This window comes from Cydia pomonella, chromosome 9 (assembly GCF_033807575.1).
Source record: "Cydia pomonella isolate Wapato2018A chromosome 9, ilCydPomo1, whole genome shotgun sequence".
Classification (NCBI taxonomy): domain Eukaryota; kingdom Metazoa; phylum Arthropoda; class Insecta; order Lepidoptera; family Tortricidae; genus Cydia; species Cydia pomonella.
The window spans coordinates 8,507,677-8,526,262 of record NC_084711.1 but is presented as its reverse complement, the minus strand read 5'-3'; the positions used below and the strand labels follow the sequence as shown (position 1 = coordinate 8,526,262).

Sequence of the window (18,586 nt, the reverse complement as noted above, 5' to 3'; positions counted from 1 at the left end):
TCTTCAGTAGCTTTTTTACCCCCAACAGGTCAAAATAAATGTTCTAATTAATATTGGCCAAAGGCCTTACCTACTAATTCTAAAAGTCGCTCCAGATCGGTTCATTCAGAAATCATAAATCGCGGCGGGTCAAAGAGACGCGGCGGCGGCGCGGGCGCAGCACGTGTGACGCCTTCCTGGAAAGCGCGCTTGCACACTGCCCGGTAAAAAAACGGCAACCAAGTTAGACCACATCGGGCTGTATCGGAGAAAATCGCAAACTGTTTAATATTGATTTATTCACTTATAAAAAAGTGATCTGCCACAAGATTTGTAGTAATTTTTATTGTGCAAAAATACATTGACCCGCAAGAATATAATTAATATTGATTTATTCGAATAGATTGCCTACCTATAGATGATATTTTACTTAACCAAGTACTTAATACTTAGGAACAATATGGTGAGATGAGACGTCGATTAAAATTACAAAAATATGTTATAATAAAGCAGAGACGTTTTCCGTATAGATTTTCCTTCATTGAGCCGCCTTTGTTGTTATATCGCCTATATGCTGCCGTCGTCCCCCCACTTCTAACTATTGACGTACCAAAAATATAGATATTAAGAAAATAAAGCTTCCATGAAAATTATTTCGAACATTTGGGCCATTAGTGAGTTTTATGATTCAAAAAACTTCCTTATTAATAAAAAGTTTTTTATATTAGGTTATCTACATATTATCGACTTTTCTTATGAATGGATAAGATTACTTATATTATAAACTTACCACAGGTGTTTTACGCGTCACTACTATGTATGTCAGTGGCGCTTTACTGAAGTTTTTTTAGGGTTCCGTACCCAAAGGGTCAAACGGGACCCTATTACTGAGACTCCACTGTCCATCCGTCCATCCGTCTGTCACCAGGCTGTATCTCATGAACCGTGATAGTTAGCCAGTTGAAATTTGTACAGATTATGTATTTCTGTTGCCGCTATAACAACAAACACTAAAAACAGAATAAAATAAATATTTCTTTCCAATCTTGAGGTTCTCATCCAATCACCGAAGTTAAGCAACGTCGGGCGGGGTCAGTACTTGGATGCTTGACCGTTTTTATAGATAATGGTACGGAACCATTCCTGTGCGAGTCCGACTCGCACCGGTTTATGACTATTACGTATCATTAGAAAATTGTGTATACACGGTGTTATCAGATAAAAATAAATCATTGATTATCCCAAAAAGGGAATCAATTAGAATACGGAGCAACAAGAAACCCTTGAAATTAATGGACTTTTAAAAAAAAAAGTGTGTAAGTACCTACATAGTTTGTATATGTATGGAATAGAAGTCATGAATAAACGTCTGATAAACATTGTTGCAGCGGCGGAAACACAGGCAGTTTACAACTTTTTAACCGCCTTGCCCGTTCGCAGTAAATCACGAGTTTTAGACCCCTTCACAAATAATATTGACTTCTTCGAACTCACATTAATCTGCCATACTTCAAAATGCAAAGGGAAATGTCGGACTACAAAGCCAGCAGTAAGTTACTTCCCTTTCCCATACAACATTCTTATACCTATCTAATACTCTCCTTTACTCGTATAACAATTTGAATAGTAATAGCTTTTTTTTATCTTTATTTAACGAGCTTAGTCTAAAAGACGATGCCGCTCAATAGTACACATCGAGAAGTGTTCTTACACTAAAACATTTAAAACCTAAACAGATCATTATTTTCGTCTTCGGATGCCCACCATCACCATACTGAACAGAGCTCTAGCCTCCCTTGAATAGTAATAGCTTAAAACATTCCAGTGTGCTCCTGTCAAACATTAAACACTTATTCGATTCGCATAAAAATGTAACCAAAACGAATATAGGTACCTTCCACAAAGTGAATCGTTGCTCATTAATTCTTCAATTCCGAATCCGTTTACACTTCTTGTCTAAAAGACTACGATGCGCGGTGCCTCTTGCTCGTTTTTGTGAGGACGCGACTATTGGAACTGTCAGCGCCTTTCATAAAACAGTAGCTGCTCCTGTGACATATTGCGGCACTCTGAACAGAATAGGTATGGAGATTTCCAGTTTAAGTTTAATTGCGTACACCTCTTGATAATTCCATCTTATTCGTCTTCATTACAACGTCAATAGTCTAAAAATAAAAATTCAAAGGTATGAAGATGAAGAGACTATAATATGTATAATAGTAAATTTCCCGACTAACAAACTATTATTGCTGATAGGACCGAGAAAAGTGGCGCTGTCTTGTGTCGGAGGCACCGACATAGATGTATACTAGACAGGCTATCGAGAACTAATTGTATCCGCCATTTTCGGCGTTTGACGTCTGTCATTAAGGTAAAGAATAAAGAAATAACAGTTTCGCGTAACGCGTAGGCGAAACTGTTATTACAAATGTTCATTTTCTGTTAACATACGCATTGTAAAGAACCTGGATTAAATGTATTTATTTCCTTACAATTGTATTGAAATTGTTTTACATATGTGACATTGACGGTATTAAAATTTATAAAAATAGTCATAAAACTCTTTCTATTTGATTCTCATACTCGTAGCAATTTTGACCAAATCGCGCTTATAGCATAATATACTTTTTAAATATAAGCAAAATACTACAAAAAATTACAAAATAAAGAGAAATATATCATTATTGAGTATATATTCTGCAAACAATAAGGTAGGTAACTATTAGTACCCACGTGTTACATCTGCGAAATGTAACTATGCGCCAAAGAAAATGGCAAAAATTTCAAAATAAACTAAATGAGCTTAAAATAAGTGTTTTTTCGCAGTGGGTTGTTATTTTATTGCTTTATTATGTTTCTTGATAATATTAGAATACATTTTCATAACACAGAAAAGCATTTTGAATTTTTGTTATTTTTTAAAATTTTCGTTACATGCGTGGCATCTCGCCAATAGTCGCCGGAGACGTACTAAACGCAATGAAGTGCCGGCTCTTCATTGCGGTGCGGAAACATTTTATTACGGATGCCGACTCTAATACCATAATATCTCAATGGTCGGAGGCCAAGTCTCATTTTGGGTCAGCGAGCCAACGGAGTAAGTATATTGTTGATGTATCTATTGGAATCGTATTTTGAAATCACAACGCTACATAAATAATAACAGCGAATGACACCAAAACTCTTAAGAGAGAAGAATAGCTTTGCGATCCTTGAGAAATAACGGTATTTTTTCTATGAAATTCCATTTCGAGAGAAAATGTTTTCAACTAACTAAATCTTAACAAATCACTTTGATTTTGATGTGATCGCTTATTGTAAGTTTATTGGTTTCTCTTTAAAAACATTTCTTTTTTAGACACCCAGTTTTTCATTGTGTCAATAACATACTAAAAAATCATGGAGAATGGAAAATATTTTGAAGTGGAAAAACGTTTACTCTTTTTGTATAGACGGATCACTTACCCTCTTAAGGGTGAATTATACTGAGCTATTTATTCAATTTCTTCAAACGCTGAATGACTGATAAGGTCACAGTTACAAAAAATAAAATATGATTCTATCTACTAACTGCTCTAGAGATTTAGAAGTAAACCCTGACCTGACTGATATTGCGGAATTTCATTGCAACTATTTTTTTCATACTAAACTGAACTGTCACATGAGAATAACAGCGCCCTCTTGATAATGATGATATATTTCTGGTCGGGCTTTACATATGCGTTAATATTCATTTAGGAACAGCGCATCCACGGCATTCATATTCCAGCCAGTTCGTCTCATCGCGCACAGAAGCCAGTTAAAACATGTTCACAATAACCGTGACACCGACTGTCAAGTCAAAATGTTTTAATTTACCGCAGCAGTTCGTCATACGTTGCCATATCCGCCATCACCGCCATTTGACACTCGCCGCGTTCTGGGAGACGATAAATCTCCACCAAACTCGGAACACTAATCACAGAAATGAGAACCCTTTGACTCGAGCATAATTTAATGTTACGCTTTAATGAGGAGAGTTAACGGTGCGTTTGAAAAGATATTTGTAGCGAGTGCTTCTAATAGTGTCAAGACGCCATATGTCACTTACATATAAGTAATGAGTTTAATAATCTTAAATCTGTGGCCGATTCATTTTATTGAAGTTTAATTACCTATCTCTTACCTCTTCTGTTACGGTTTAAATCATATTATATTATCATGTAATATTTATTAAATTTATGGCAAGCACTTTGTAATTTACACATTAATTGAAGACTCGGTTTCGATACTTTCAATTAAGTGCCATTAAGCTGGTGTCACACAGCCGGAATGTCTTTCTGAATTCATAATATGAATTCAGATTGCTTTGCCTCACACATGTCATAGGTCGCCCACACACAGCGGAAATGTTTCTCTGAATTCAGGTTCTTAATTCAGAAACATTTGCCTCCGATATGTCTCACAAACGTCTGACTCGCTCATAATTTACGTATCAAACTGAATCGGGACTCAATCGTGTAAACTTACGTTTATTATTTAGCCTGACGTTTTGGACGTGGCATTACATCCGTGGTCACAGACGCAGATCAGGCGATTCAGTTTTTGACCGAGCGTTAGCGAAAGTCTCTGTATCAGCTTGGGCAAAAATGCTTTCGTATAAGTCCGGATGTTCTCTGCAGGTCGCAATCCTCAACCGATTCTCGTGAAATTTTGTGAGCAGGTTCGGTAGTTAGATATAATTTTTTGTCGTTTAGTGTTTAGGAAAATGTTCACGGTGGATATTGGCATAAATAACTTAAGTGCCAGTAGGGAGTAAGGCTCTTAAGACCATTGTGAGTTCGCTGTGATAATTAGTAACTTAACGAAGTATTTTTTAACTGTACATTTTTAGGGTTCCGTACCTCAAAAGGAACAAAACGAAACCCTTATAGGATCACTTTGTTGCCCGTCTGTCTGACAAGACCTTTTATCTCGGAAATGCGTGCAGGTATCGAGTTGAAATTTAAACTACATATATGCTCAGGTCTACAATCCCTTGAAACTATAAAAAAATCTAACTTCTAAGTTAACGTAAAAAATTATACGGCCATTCTAGCCAAAATGTATATTTCGACACTTTCAAGGGAATCAAAACGTATAGGGTACTTCCCGTGGACCTAGCTATGAACTTTGGCAAGTAATAATCGTATAACACTACAAGTAATATTAAATGATTTACCAGAAGATGTTACTGTAATGTATTTAAATGGTAAACATATAAAAAATGCACTTATTAAAATCTAACGACACAAGCTACTTTTACTAAGAATTCTACTATGAGTTTTTATTAGATATATTAAGATATTAATATATTGTTTTCTTTCTTTGAACTCACGTCAGCACACAAACCTCCTCAAGGTTTTGCCTTCAATGGGTATTGTATATAATTCTAGACTTTAAATTGTTTGTTTATTCAATAAATTAAAAAAAACTACTGGGAAAAAACAGTTTTTTAAAGCTTATGAAGCTTACAGCGAGATCAAAAGCTCACAGAACAACTAGTATAAGTTATGAGTCAAAATCGTGGTAGTTTAAATAAATATGTCTCTCTCACTTCATAATCTGATTCCGGCGTGTGTGTGCTCGTCCATACATAATGTATGGAAAGAGGTGCGTCAGTAAATCATAGACTTAATTATTATATCCTCAATTCAGAACGCTCGCCACTCTCGCCAGTATCATTCTTACAAATCGATCTGAGAAATTCATAATCTGCTGAAAAAATCAGAATGTGTCTGGAACATTATGACATTGCATGGGATTCCAGGCTTTCTGCATTCAGATTAACAAATTAGAAAGACATTCCGGCTGTGTGAGGCCGGTCTTAGAGTACCGATTACTTACCTATTTGAAATTTGCTTAATATTTTCATCGAACCTGTATCATTCTTAGTATACATGTTATACAAATCGGTGTAGCTTTTAGGTAAACAAATAATTTCAACAAATAGGTAGTTGTCGTTCAAAAGGATCCAATATCAATCAGCCTCATCTGTTTCAGTATTTAAATAAATAAGACCACTCCACACATTTATAAACATTTTACAATTGATGAAAACACGGCATACAATAATCACGTCTCGATTGTTCCAGATTTAACACGCCGCTCACCCCAAGCCATGCCGTCTCTTTGACTGGATTGATATGGCAGAGGAAAACAAACAATTTATCTATTTCCTTGCGCGTCGCTCGAACATCAAACACTGGTTAATAAAGGAATGCCAATAACGGCAGGGGGCGTCGGGTTCGCACACAACGGGTGAATTTAAAATTTGCTAATACACTGACTGTCTTTTTGTGATGTGATAAAATAATGACAGCAAATTGGGCTGGTGCTGCGTTTGTCAGTCACTCGCTCAGCAGTTGTCAAGGATTTTATTAAGCCCTACTTATTATTATGTGCGTTAAGGATTACGTGCACAATTTTAATTTCATTATTTATATTTTGATAGCACACACATCATTGCATAGAAGTTTGACGTTTAAAATAACACTTGCACAGTCTGTGCTATCGCAATCGCTGCCAACTTAGCTTGGTCTAACTCTATAATTATTCACCTGTACCTAATTATAACTTCAATAATATATTGTAAACAATTATGTAATAATAATATTCACTCCTAAAATATTGGTACCAATACCAATCAAACGTGTAGAAATTAACCTCACGTTTTCCGTATGAGGCCACCCTACCCACTCATATTTGCTCATTAACTTTTTACAGAGCTTGTATAAACCTAACCCTAAGGGTAAAATGTGACCCAAGAGTTGATTATGCACAAAGATGATGCAAATTAACGCATCTATTGAATAAAATGGAAACTGCTCTCTCATTTGGCGTTAGGGGAGCATTCAATCAGCCCTCGTTTGTGGACTTTAAAGATTAAAGCAATCTCCTATTGCGACACTTTATTACTTTCCTCTTTGTGGCCTTTTGATGTTTGTTAGCGATCGGACTAATATTTACGGACTCTATTATGGGTGTTTTTGTTATGTTGCTTAAAAAGTTCTGTTATGTGTTCAGTTACCGTATTATGATTACATCTTAGTCGTAAAAGTTAAGATGTATTTGTTTGTTATCTTTAAGGTAGATTATTGACAAAAAATATATGCCATTCAGGATACCTGTTTACTTCTACGGCTAAATTGCTAGAGTTAACTAATAAATATATGACAATGTGCTTGTTATTCGCAAACCTCAATGCTGACGCTAACATCTGAATGAATGACACTTTACATATCATTTGTACCTACAACAACAAATATTGCGGACTATTCTACGATGCGGAAAAATAGTGCTTTATTGCCAAAGTTACGTTTTAATGCCGTATACAAATTGTTATAAAAGAAAGTCGGAAACGTCTGAATCTCATTACCATAGCTCCACATTCGGATAAACGCGGAATAGGAATGAGGCAGAGCGGTGACATGAATGACAAAGTGGATGCAAATGCCAGCTTTGTCGGCGGCGGCGAATCGGGGACCATCGCCAATCAGACAACCGCCTTATGGATGTAGGACACATGCAGTAACTACCTTCCCTAAACATATTGGCTGTATGAGTTCCTCTTAAATCATGACACGTCCGTTTCAAAAAAGTCCACTTTGGTATGTAGGTCTTATGCGTTTTATACTGTAATACATATACATTTTAGCGCTCAGTTTTTATCCCCGTGACCCCACAAAGTTTCCAAAAATGTTTAAAAAAGTAAACGCTCATAAAATGAATTAAATAACACAAACGTATGCTTGCGCGGTAAAAAAAAGACACCATTTCAAAGTGTAAACGACGTTAAAATAACTCTTACCATCAATTGATTGACTCGAGAACTCCCTTTTAAGTAATCTGTTTTACATACAAAGAAATAAAGATTAATTTATGTCATGCATAATACCTAATGCACGGGACATTTTTTGTGTCTACCGTAGGTCACGGCAAAAACTGACATTCCATTGGAAAATAAATTTTTCAGTTTCACCATGTCACTGTCAGGTGAGACCTTTAATAATTAATAATGGGCATTCCACCCACTGAACCCTGAAAAGTGACATTCCGAGAAACTTACAATTATTTGTAGGTTAAATAGATTCAATGGACAGTAAACATGCATATTGTAATTTAGGTACTCCATAGTTATTATTACATAATTGTATAAGTAATATAATTTAAATATATTGCCCTATCTATAGGTAAGTAAGTAAACTGTTTACTAGCAGTACTGGTATTTTTGAATTAAGAGCCAGAGCCAGATATATCTACTTGAGATCTGATTAAATTGATAAGGAAGGATATTAATTTGACGACCGGACCGACCGGTTTGGCCTAGTGGGTAGTGACCCTGCCTATGAAGCCGATGGTCCCGGGTTCAAATCCTGGTAAGGGAATTTATTCGTGTGATTGATGAGCATGGATATTTGTTCCTGAGTCATGGGTGTTTTCTATGTATTTTAAGTATTTATAAATATTTATATATTATATATATCGTTGTCTAAGTACCCTCAACACAAGCCTTATTGAGCTTACTGTGGGACTTAGTCAATTTGTGTAATAATGTCCTATAATATTTATTAATAAAACAATCAAAACTCCAAATCCTAACCGGAAGTCGAATTGAAATACAATGCGCTAAGCCAAAATATAAATTCCATCAACCATAAAAATGATTAAATAAATACCTATGCTTTGCTCGTTACAGAGAATGTAACAGCTTTGTGAATGGAATAGTGTTAAATTTCATGAAAGCTGCAGTGGGCGGGGGTGGCGTCGTTTGCGCACGCGCTGCCGGAAGCGGAAGTGTGTAATTACGTCACTATTTCGCAAAAATGTCTCAATCTCTCTCGACAGATGGCGCGCGACTCGAATTATTCAAACATTCCTTGAATAGCTAAACCGTTTGTGCGGTTTCGCACACGCCCTCTTCCACTGTTCAATGCGGCCTGTGTGAAATGTTTACGATAGATTTATAAATTAGGATTTTTTTTCTATATTTTATTGGCGCGCCTGTATCGAACACTTTTGTTTTAAACCGATGCGAATAAAATAAATTATTGAATGTCTTTTTAATAAAGCTGGGTATTGTTTTAGGCCATAATGGCGGCCATTGTGCGGCGCCGCCCCGGCGTATTCCTGTGCCCGCGACACAATGAACAAATAATAAATAGTCGTATTTTGTTTGCGTTTTCTACGCTCGGTCGCTTTTCCGTTGTTCTGTTAATTGGTGGCTGAAATAAATTAATCGAATTAGATCGCTCGAGAAGAGCCAACACGTTGGATGCTTAAATGTTTGGACATTTCATAATTACGAGTAAATCACTGAAAGAGTTAAGTCAGTTGGTGCTGATTTAATATAAATCTGCATTGTTTTAAGCAATTAATTACGTTGAAGGGAACTATTTAGTTCAATGCACACTCACTTAACGATTGCATTGTTTTCGCCGGGACTAACAACGATTCTTAATAAGCTAAGCTTATACGTGCTTATACATTTGAAAGGCAGGACGTCCTATATATTATCACTCCTATTACAGTATATTTATATTACAGCCCTTTTATTTGTCAGTGATATCGAAATCAACTTCATAGGCAGCGCGACGCGCGGGGTCGGGGTCCCTTGTCTTTAGGACCCTAAGAGCAGTGTTATTAGGAATATTCATACAATATTATGCAACTGTTGTATTTTTTTTAATGTTAACTTCTGGGTAATGATCTCACCAATATTTACTTTGGTTTTATTTATAATTTTATGTGTTTGCTGCTGCCTTAGAAAAAAAGTATTAAATTATAAGCCTATACGGTGTCCCACTGCTGGGCAAAGGCCTCCCCCCTCGATTTCCACTCGTCTCGGTTTTGAGCAATCTCCGGCCAGTCGTTGAGATATGCGTCCAGGTCGTCCCGCCATCTCCGTCTGGGCCTACCCGATCCTCGGCAGTCTTGCGGCACCCATACCGTGATTATTTTGACCCACCTCTGTGGGTGCATGCGGCAGACATGGCCGGCCCAGGCTAAGTATAGAAGAGTAAAACTGTATTTGTAGATTTTTCTAGGTAACAAATTACCTCTTACTCTTTAACCCATCAGCTTGGAAGTGCTCTACTAAGTCTCTTTGTTACTTACATTCATTATTTCAATGTAAAGTTTTTAATTTAACTAATTATTAAGTATCAATTTATACACAATACAGAACCGCATAGGTACAAACTTGATTTGTAAAACATTATAAATTGCAAAAACAATAGAGCCTGATCTCGGTTTTTTTTTGTATCAATTATGACCTGGAGTTCTTAATTTCAAAAAAAGAACGGCTGCGTTCAAGCGCTGCATAAATGTGTGTACCTACTTAAAAACTATTGGTTTTAGATTTTTTGTAAATAATAATACAATAAAAATACTTTAAGTAGGTACATATTTTTATCAATTTTGATTAAATTTACCCAGGTATATCTTGATATAAAAAGGTGATTAATTTTATTTATACCTCTTCATAGATGGTTGATAAGTATAGTTGCCTTATGATCCTAAGACGAGTAGATTTCAGCGCTACCGCGCCACGCTTCAATATAAAGTTTTTTTAGATATCACCGTCACTCATTTTATTGACATACGCGATATAATCCGTTTTTAACCGGTTTTATTACAAGTAAAAAAATAGGAATCGTTTCTAAGAACCAATTTAGACTTAAAATTTGGTTCTTTTTCTGGGAAATAAATACACCGTGGCGGTTCTCATGTTCTCAATAAAACCATTTAATGAGTCATGTAATGCGTGTTAAGAGTAGGCTCGTCATGCGAAATCTTTTTTTTTTTGTTGGGGCTATAAGTAAAATTATTATTAATTCATTACCTTTAAAAAAAGCCATAGACAATAAACATTAAACATAAACGGGTAGTTTAAATTTCTGTGTATACCCTGACTATTTTTATAAAGTAGGGTAGTTTATGTTTACCTATGTCTCCATTGACATTTTCCTGGGACGTCAGTCAACCGTGGCCATAGCTGGTGCCTACAAACTAGCTGAAACGTTGGATAAGGTAAAAAATGAAATAATATGGCGTTAGGCCACTTTATATCACTAAATATGATAGATAACTAAAATGTGCTTAATTTGCATAATTGTTTACTTCGGATGTAAACCCTTGGTTCTTCCTTTTTTATATTTTTGGGGTTTATATGATATAAGCAGAATTCCTATATTTATCTACAGGAAACCTCAGCCCTGCCGGTATTGTCATTTGTTTATTTATAGCCACGACACGGCTGTTCACCTCGCAAGCCGGGATTAATTCTCTAATTCATTTGTTTTATTTATTTGCCGCAGACAATACTCGATCAATTCCCGTCCCGAATACGGCTCCGCCCACTGCGACTACATCTAGTGGAATTTTGTACATAATATATACTCGCATTAATACGATGAGTCTGTGCTTTGCTTAATCTTGTACCTACATAAAGGAAAAAACTGAACTTGTGTTTTTTATTTCTGAAATACCTTTTTATTTTTCCTATCTTGTGAATTTTGTGATCTTTCTACTCAGAATCATAAAAATACATTGTCCGTACCTAACCATTTTATTTTTCCTATCTTGTGAATGTAAACATGTACTTATCACTTTTTTCTATATGCTTCCTTATTACCCATGTTATGACGATTCTACTTAGGTACCTACACTCTCTATAAACTTGTACTAAATAGGTATATTACATTTCTCAATAAATACTTAATAGTCATTTATTAGTGATTAGAATTAGGTAAGTACTTAATTGAAAAGGCTGATAAATTCAAATCCGCATCCGCATATATACTTTAGATAGAGAAAGGTTCTAATGTATAATTGCTGTTACCATCATTGTTTCGTACAATACAGTGTTTATTACTTAATGATTGTACCTCTCTATATTTAAAAAACACGACTACGTATTTCCTGTGGACATCATAAATTAAACGGACTTAAAAGCCTAATTTTCTTACTTTATCCTAAATGCATGTTAAAAACCTTATACTTCTATAAAGTTGTATGATAAAAGTCTTAGAAAAATGTAGGTATCTGAACCGTTAACTTTTGTAGTATCTACAGAAACGATGCCGGTTTTCCCGCCCGTTGGACCAAGATATCATGCAAGTTGATGTAAGTAATACAAACGAACAGTACGTTGGATATAGCCATCTAGCGGGCAGTAGCGGAACTTTTCGTTTATCATAGAATACTAGCCTGCGTTATATAGCGGCCGCTACGTAAGGATGTTTCCTTATTTTATTGTAAGTCAATTACTTTGTTTACATTTAATATTGAAAATATTGCATACAATCCTATTTTCATATTTATTAAGAGTTCGTAACTCTAGGAGCAATAAAAGGCAAATAGATAAGTACACTCGAAAACAATGCAATGAATCACTTTCTGTGAAGTTCCTACCTCTCTAAGTATTTATTTTTGTTTTTGAAAGGGGAATCAAGTAGTGAAAAATGCTGTTGCCTTTTTTTGTTTACCCTTTGAATTGACATTTGCCTGGTAGAATGGTTACTTATGAACGATTTTACCTCTACGACAGCTTGTCGCTACAAACTCCTCGCATGATATCAATTATCTTCAAAAAATAAACTGCGGTTAGAAAATAAACTGACAATTTCACGGCAGGCAAATATGGCCGCCCGACTTTCTCGTTCTTTCAATTCATTGTGTGGCTTACTTTCTTATTGCGTAATTGGCTTTTAAAAAATTAACTGGGGCTTCAACAATAGGCCGGAGTTGGTTGAAAGCGTAGGAAGTAATTAGGCCGGCAGATGGCGTTCGAGTTTGTCCACGACCGCAACCGTCGTGGACGTGGTAACCGCACATGCCAGGGGTGACTTTCCGATTCGATTGCCGAGCGCGGGCGAATTGTTGCTCGGTAGAACCAGTTTAAGATCGTTCTCTGATTACGCATTATTATTATGAACTGTGGTTGTACGTTACGCTGGAAAGCTCAGATACTCGATTCACCCTCTCTTGCTTAACTTGTAAGAATATAGAGCCAGGAAGCGGTTGGATTTGCTGAAGAAAAGTAGATGTATGAATTGAATATGTTGTTACTCTTCATATGGACTGCAGCGGTAGTAAGTTCATGCAATACTGTACCATGAATCTTTAAAATGATTATTATGTATTTACTTAATTATGTTACCTAATAAATACATAAGTTATATTTTAAACTCAACGGTGTCGTGCCATTCAAATTGTGCGAGTAATTATAAGCACATAATCATTATAAGCAGTATCACATATTTAGCCAATGGCAGCATGCAAATATTTATCTTAAAATTAAATAAAAAAAATTAATCAAAGATAATGTTTATTATAAATTTTAGTAGAGTACATAGATGCTTAAATAAATGTACTTAAACCATACATGGCCATTGGGTCATTCAAAATAATAGGAGCCTTTAACCTTAAGGCGTTCAGAGCAAAAACTAGATCTGGATATAGGTTAAGTAAGAAAACAATTTAAAAAAATAAAAATATGAATATATTATTTACCTTTAAAGTCAAATTTTAAAGGATGTAAATATTGTTTTTAAAGTCTACTGCTACTTACCGGGCTATCAAAAACAAATTACTTAAATACATATCTTTTCATTTATAATGTCTGCACAAATAACACGAGTGCCTTCCTGTACTAGTACAGGTCTCTAATTAAAGTAGACATACTCTTTTACGCAGGCAGAAAACGTTGCCAAAAGCAGTAAATATTTGCTAAAATAAAATAAAACTACTCAGTACTTTTCATGACACCTACTTGAGAACTTGCGCAGGTTGCATAAAACTGTCTAACCTGCAATAATCATATCAAATACTGCTAAAACATTCAAACACGCATACGTAATGAAGACATGCTTCAAATTTGCCGATTCGAATGGTGGAACCGCAAAATTACAGGTTTGTCGCTAAAATAATACGCGGGGCTAATATTTACCTACGTTTCTATATAACGTTAGGCTTCTGAGCTGTATGCCACAATTTATAGACGATATTTATTAAGAGTTTTTTTTACAGTAGGATTACAGGTACGATATGCTTAACAAACATAACAATGCTCGACCTATTGTAATATAACTTGGGACTTTGTGAGCGTAGAACTCACGCGTATAGTTTAAAGTATGAGTCCGTCATTAACACAAAAACTGAATTGACAAAAAAACTATTTAATCATCGAACCTGCTCACATAATTTCAAGAGAAGCGTTTGAGAATTGCGACCTGAAGAGGAGAACATCCGGACATATGAAAGCATTTTTGCTGAAGCCGAAACAGAGTCCTTCGCTAATGCTAGATCAACAAGAAACGCAAAAGTGGGCACCTATCATGAAATAGATTTTGTCAAAATAATACAGAAACAATGAAAACTTAAGTCAATACTGCTGAGCAGAACATAGGCCTAGAAGGGTGCTCAAGAAGGTATTGACTTATCTATTCCAGATATTATACTCGTACTGAGTCTATAAAATAAAAGTAGATTTATGCCTACTTATAGGGGAACTTTTGAATTACACCATTTTAAATTAAAAGGACATTAAACTATTCGCAAACCTACTTATTAATAAGCAAAAAATAACAAGCAATAGGAATTTACAACAGAAGACAAACAACAATAGGTATCGCTAATGTGACAAAATGCCGAAAATTACCCTCATTATTGATGGGAAGCACAAAGCTTTGTAGCAGAGAGCGCGGAGCCCCCGAAATTCAACAACAGCTGGTGACAATCTACCCGCGGCCCGCGATGCCCATTCTCCGTGCCTTTTTGACTTTGATTTATATGTTTTTTATGCCCTATTCACCCGTCACGGTTACTTTAAATTATATTTCACTACAACGAAACTTCCAGAACAATCAAAATTAAATAATACTGTATTGTGTCGTATACAAGGTTTATAGTCCTATAACAGTTACGAATGTCGACTGTTTCAAATGACGCGGAGTACGAAATGTCTCGCAACTGCGTCTGCGCAAGTATCGCTACATCATCTCCTAATAGTAGGGGACGAAGAGAGGGTTTTATTCCATTTTCACAGTAATTTGTTTTTGTTGGGGCACACATTCATTGTACAGTATGATTCAAAACCAAATATTTTTGAGTTTGTAGGGGTATTTTAAGTTTTTAACTAGTAATATAAACAGTTACTGACTTCAAACTCAATTTTAACACTTATTTTTTACGGATTTAATCGCTTATTAATATAATAGACACGTAAGTAAACATATATTGCTCATAATATCAAGAAATTATTAAAATTCTAAATTAAGTATATAAATAGAAAAAACCATGTACCCTTTGTTTTTTTAAGTAGGCAACCATACTGTGCCTTAGGTACATATTCGGCGATTTTTATACTGGATATGTATGCAAAAAATAGACAACATACCAATCGAATAATAGGGACCAGAATTTAAACTTTTATTTGCTTTGATCTTGAATATCACTAGTCCCGACCAACCGACCCTTTGTCGCCATCCACAAACCAAACACTTTTGTTGTAAAATTATCGACTATACAAGTTATTGGCAAATATACAAAGAAAAAGAGGAATCCCATTTATCATTCGAAATTGAAAACCGGAGAATCCTCGCGATCCACAAGACATAATAAAAGCGATTTGCAACATTCTCTCAAAAGGTCGGAGTGAGTATGATAGTCGGCAAAGTCATTCGGTATTGTGGCGCGAGAGACATGAAAGGGTCGACAAAAGTCGCTCGCTCGGTAAGCAACAATGCGGCAGGCGAGAGGGGCAATTTGTCAGCATCGACAATGCCGCTCGACATATTGACCATATTTATGGAGCGTTGTAAAATACGCTCGGTTTTATTGCGGGAACGATTGAACAACGTGTAGTACACGATGACGCAGATTCCACTCTGTTTATCAATAACTTATTAGGCGCTGTCTCTCGTATTCTAAACATGAGTACCTATATTAGGAAGGGAGAAAGATTTGCCTTGGCCATACTTCAGTAGTACACATACTTTTAGATCATAATACTCTTGATAGTTGCGAAAAAATATGAATAGCCATCTTGAAAACAAATTGTTACATAAAAGTATTTTCTGTAATATAATATGATCGGTGGAATGCTAGGAATGGTACTCAGTTTTTCTCCTTTTTATACGCCATTTTTCTTTTATTGAGGGATGTGCATACTCGTCGAGACTCACCGAGAATGTACATTCTGCTCCTTTCTCGTCTCGCTCTTCCTCGTCTCGTCTCGCTGTTCTCCGCTTTGGATCGGAGCGTTGCCGAAACTCTCGCCGAGAGGCTCTCGACGAGTGTGTACAGCTAGCATACGACTTTTTCAAATTGTATGAAGATATGGAGCCCACCATTATGCATGGCTCGACATGCACTTGACCGGTTTTTTGATGCAAATCGTCACGCTTACAGAAAACTATCCACAAATAAATCAGATATTTTAGATCACATAAGTAAAATAGATAGGTACAGTCAAGTGCAAAAATAAGTATCGAATAAATCGTCTCATAAATATGGTACTACGCTCTTATTACACTTGACTGGAATAAGATGCTATGGGACATATTTTTGAGTAAGATGTGTATACCCATATTTTTACACTTGACTGTACGTAGGCCCAATACCGTTTCAGAAATTAATAGAATCCTTATTAGGTATCGTAATTAGGAGGCGCAGTTTGACACTAATCGTCACTTTTCACATTGACAGATCATATCCATATCCATAACAAATCCAAATCAAATCCATAACCTTTTATTACATTCAGAATACGCCTATAGTTAGGTATCGCATATCGGGATGCTGGCTGTGTTAAGGTTACACTTACAATCATTCAAGGATAAAAAAATACCAAAAATTCTGTAACTACAGTCGTAACTACATTTTTATCGCCTAAGCATAAGGAGCATAACGAACCAAATTTCCACGGGGCTGTCAGGGCCGGGCAGTTCTTTATTCGAGACACAATCAGCAAGGCGGGCCGCGCCGCCCTCTCAGCTGCGCGGCGTAGCGATGGCGCGGGCGCTGCTACTGCACTCCTTGCAACGCGTGCTATAATAAGATTGACACCATAAAAATCTTACATAACGAACTAGAGTCTAGGTCATACAAATACGGGATGATAAAAGTTGTCTCTTCTATTCCCAAATGTTGAAGACAGGTAATGAATTGATAATTAATGATAAGTTCCTACTTGCCTTAGCTTCAGACCCGTTCTGAATAATTGTTGGGCTGGGCTGTGCCAAAATTGTAAACATTTGTTTTACCAATTTGGGGCAGAAAAGACACATTTGAGCTAAAATCTGTGTACAAGAATTTTCTGGAGGATGGAGGCTGTAGTAGGTATGCCAACTGAACATAAATTTGCAATACAAGTTGATTGATTGATTGTAGTTTGTTTATCTCGTTCAAAGTTTGTCTGTGTTGTTCGGTCGAATAAGTACATTTTGATTCCATTATGAGGACCATAACAAACTGGGCACCCATCCAAAGGGCTGGGCAGTTCTTTATTCGGGACACAATCAGCAAGGCGGGTATCACCGCCCTCTCAGCTGCTCCGCGTGATACTCCAGCGGGTCCTGATACCGTGTTTCAATTCGCAATAATATGCAGGTACTAATTTCATCTTTTAACATACATATTTACATTCTAATTTATTTTTTCTGACCCCATATTTGATTCCATTGTGTTTGATCTAGTTATCTAAACAATAAAATATTATCAAATGGATGATTTTCATTTCAACAGCCTTTGTAACAACATAAAAACGTCAAAATAATGTAGCCGATGTTATTTTTCTCCTAGTTTAATCTCACCAAATTTTGTTACCGGTTTGGAATTAGGAATCGAATGTTTTTCTAATTTTAAGTTCTCAATGACAGCGGGTAAAGATGTAGACGCAGAGCTACCGCTATTTTGAACGAATTTCTTGTTCATTCTAAGCCAACTTTTTATATCATTAATTATTTTAATGTTTATAGCAATCTAGTAACATACTACAATTTTCACGGGGTCGGGCAGTCTTTTATCCGTGGCACAAACGGCGAGGCGGGACGTTGCCGCCCTAACCGCCCTCGCAGCTGCCACCAGCAGTCGCAGCACCGTACCTGAACACGTGCGAACGTTACATTCTTTATCTAAATTATCAAAATAATACGACAGAATATTTAACGATTATTGAATCTCGAAATCTTTCATCTGTCACACTTAACCCTTCAATGCGAATTTACGAGTACCCTTCAATCGCCGGCAATAGCAAACAAGTAGCATAATAACTACGATTCCACAGCACAAACGGCGAGGCGGGAAGTTGCCGCCCGAACCTTCCTAGCTGCCTCCAGCGGCCACAGCATCATTCCTGAACACGTGCGATCGTTACATTCTTTATCAAAATAATACGACCGAGTAAAGATTTCACAACTAGTAATTCTCGGTTCTTTTAACCTGTAGACCCTAGACAAGATACCCTCTTCTTTCAATTACATATTAAAAATATTATAGTCAAATTTAAAATGATTACCTCAGGGTCAACAAGAGGCATTAGTTAGGTCGTTACATATATGTCTATGCATGGGTCGTTATGTTATGT

General features: G+C 36.2%; 1 long non-coding RNA gene across 1 annotated transcript; it reads right to left on the bottom strand.

Annotated features, from left to right (window-relative positions):
• Positions 1–16,736: 16,736 nt before the first annotated feature.
• On the bottom strand, positions 16,737–18,140 carry LOC133521263 (uncharacterized). The gene is made up of 2 exons (XR_009799881.1): positions 17,995–18,140; positions 16,737–17,049 (listed from the first exon to the last, which is right to left on the bottom strand). It is a non-coding gene; the product is annotated as an uncharacterized LOC133521263 (long non-coding RNA).
• Positions 18,141–18,586: the final 446 nt, after the last annotated feature.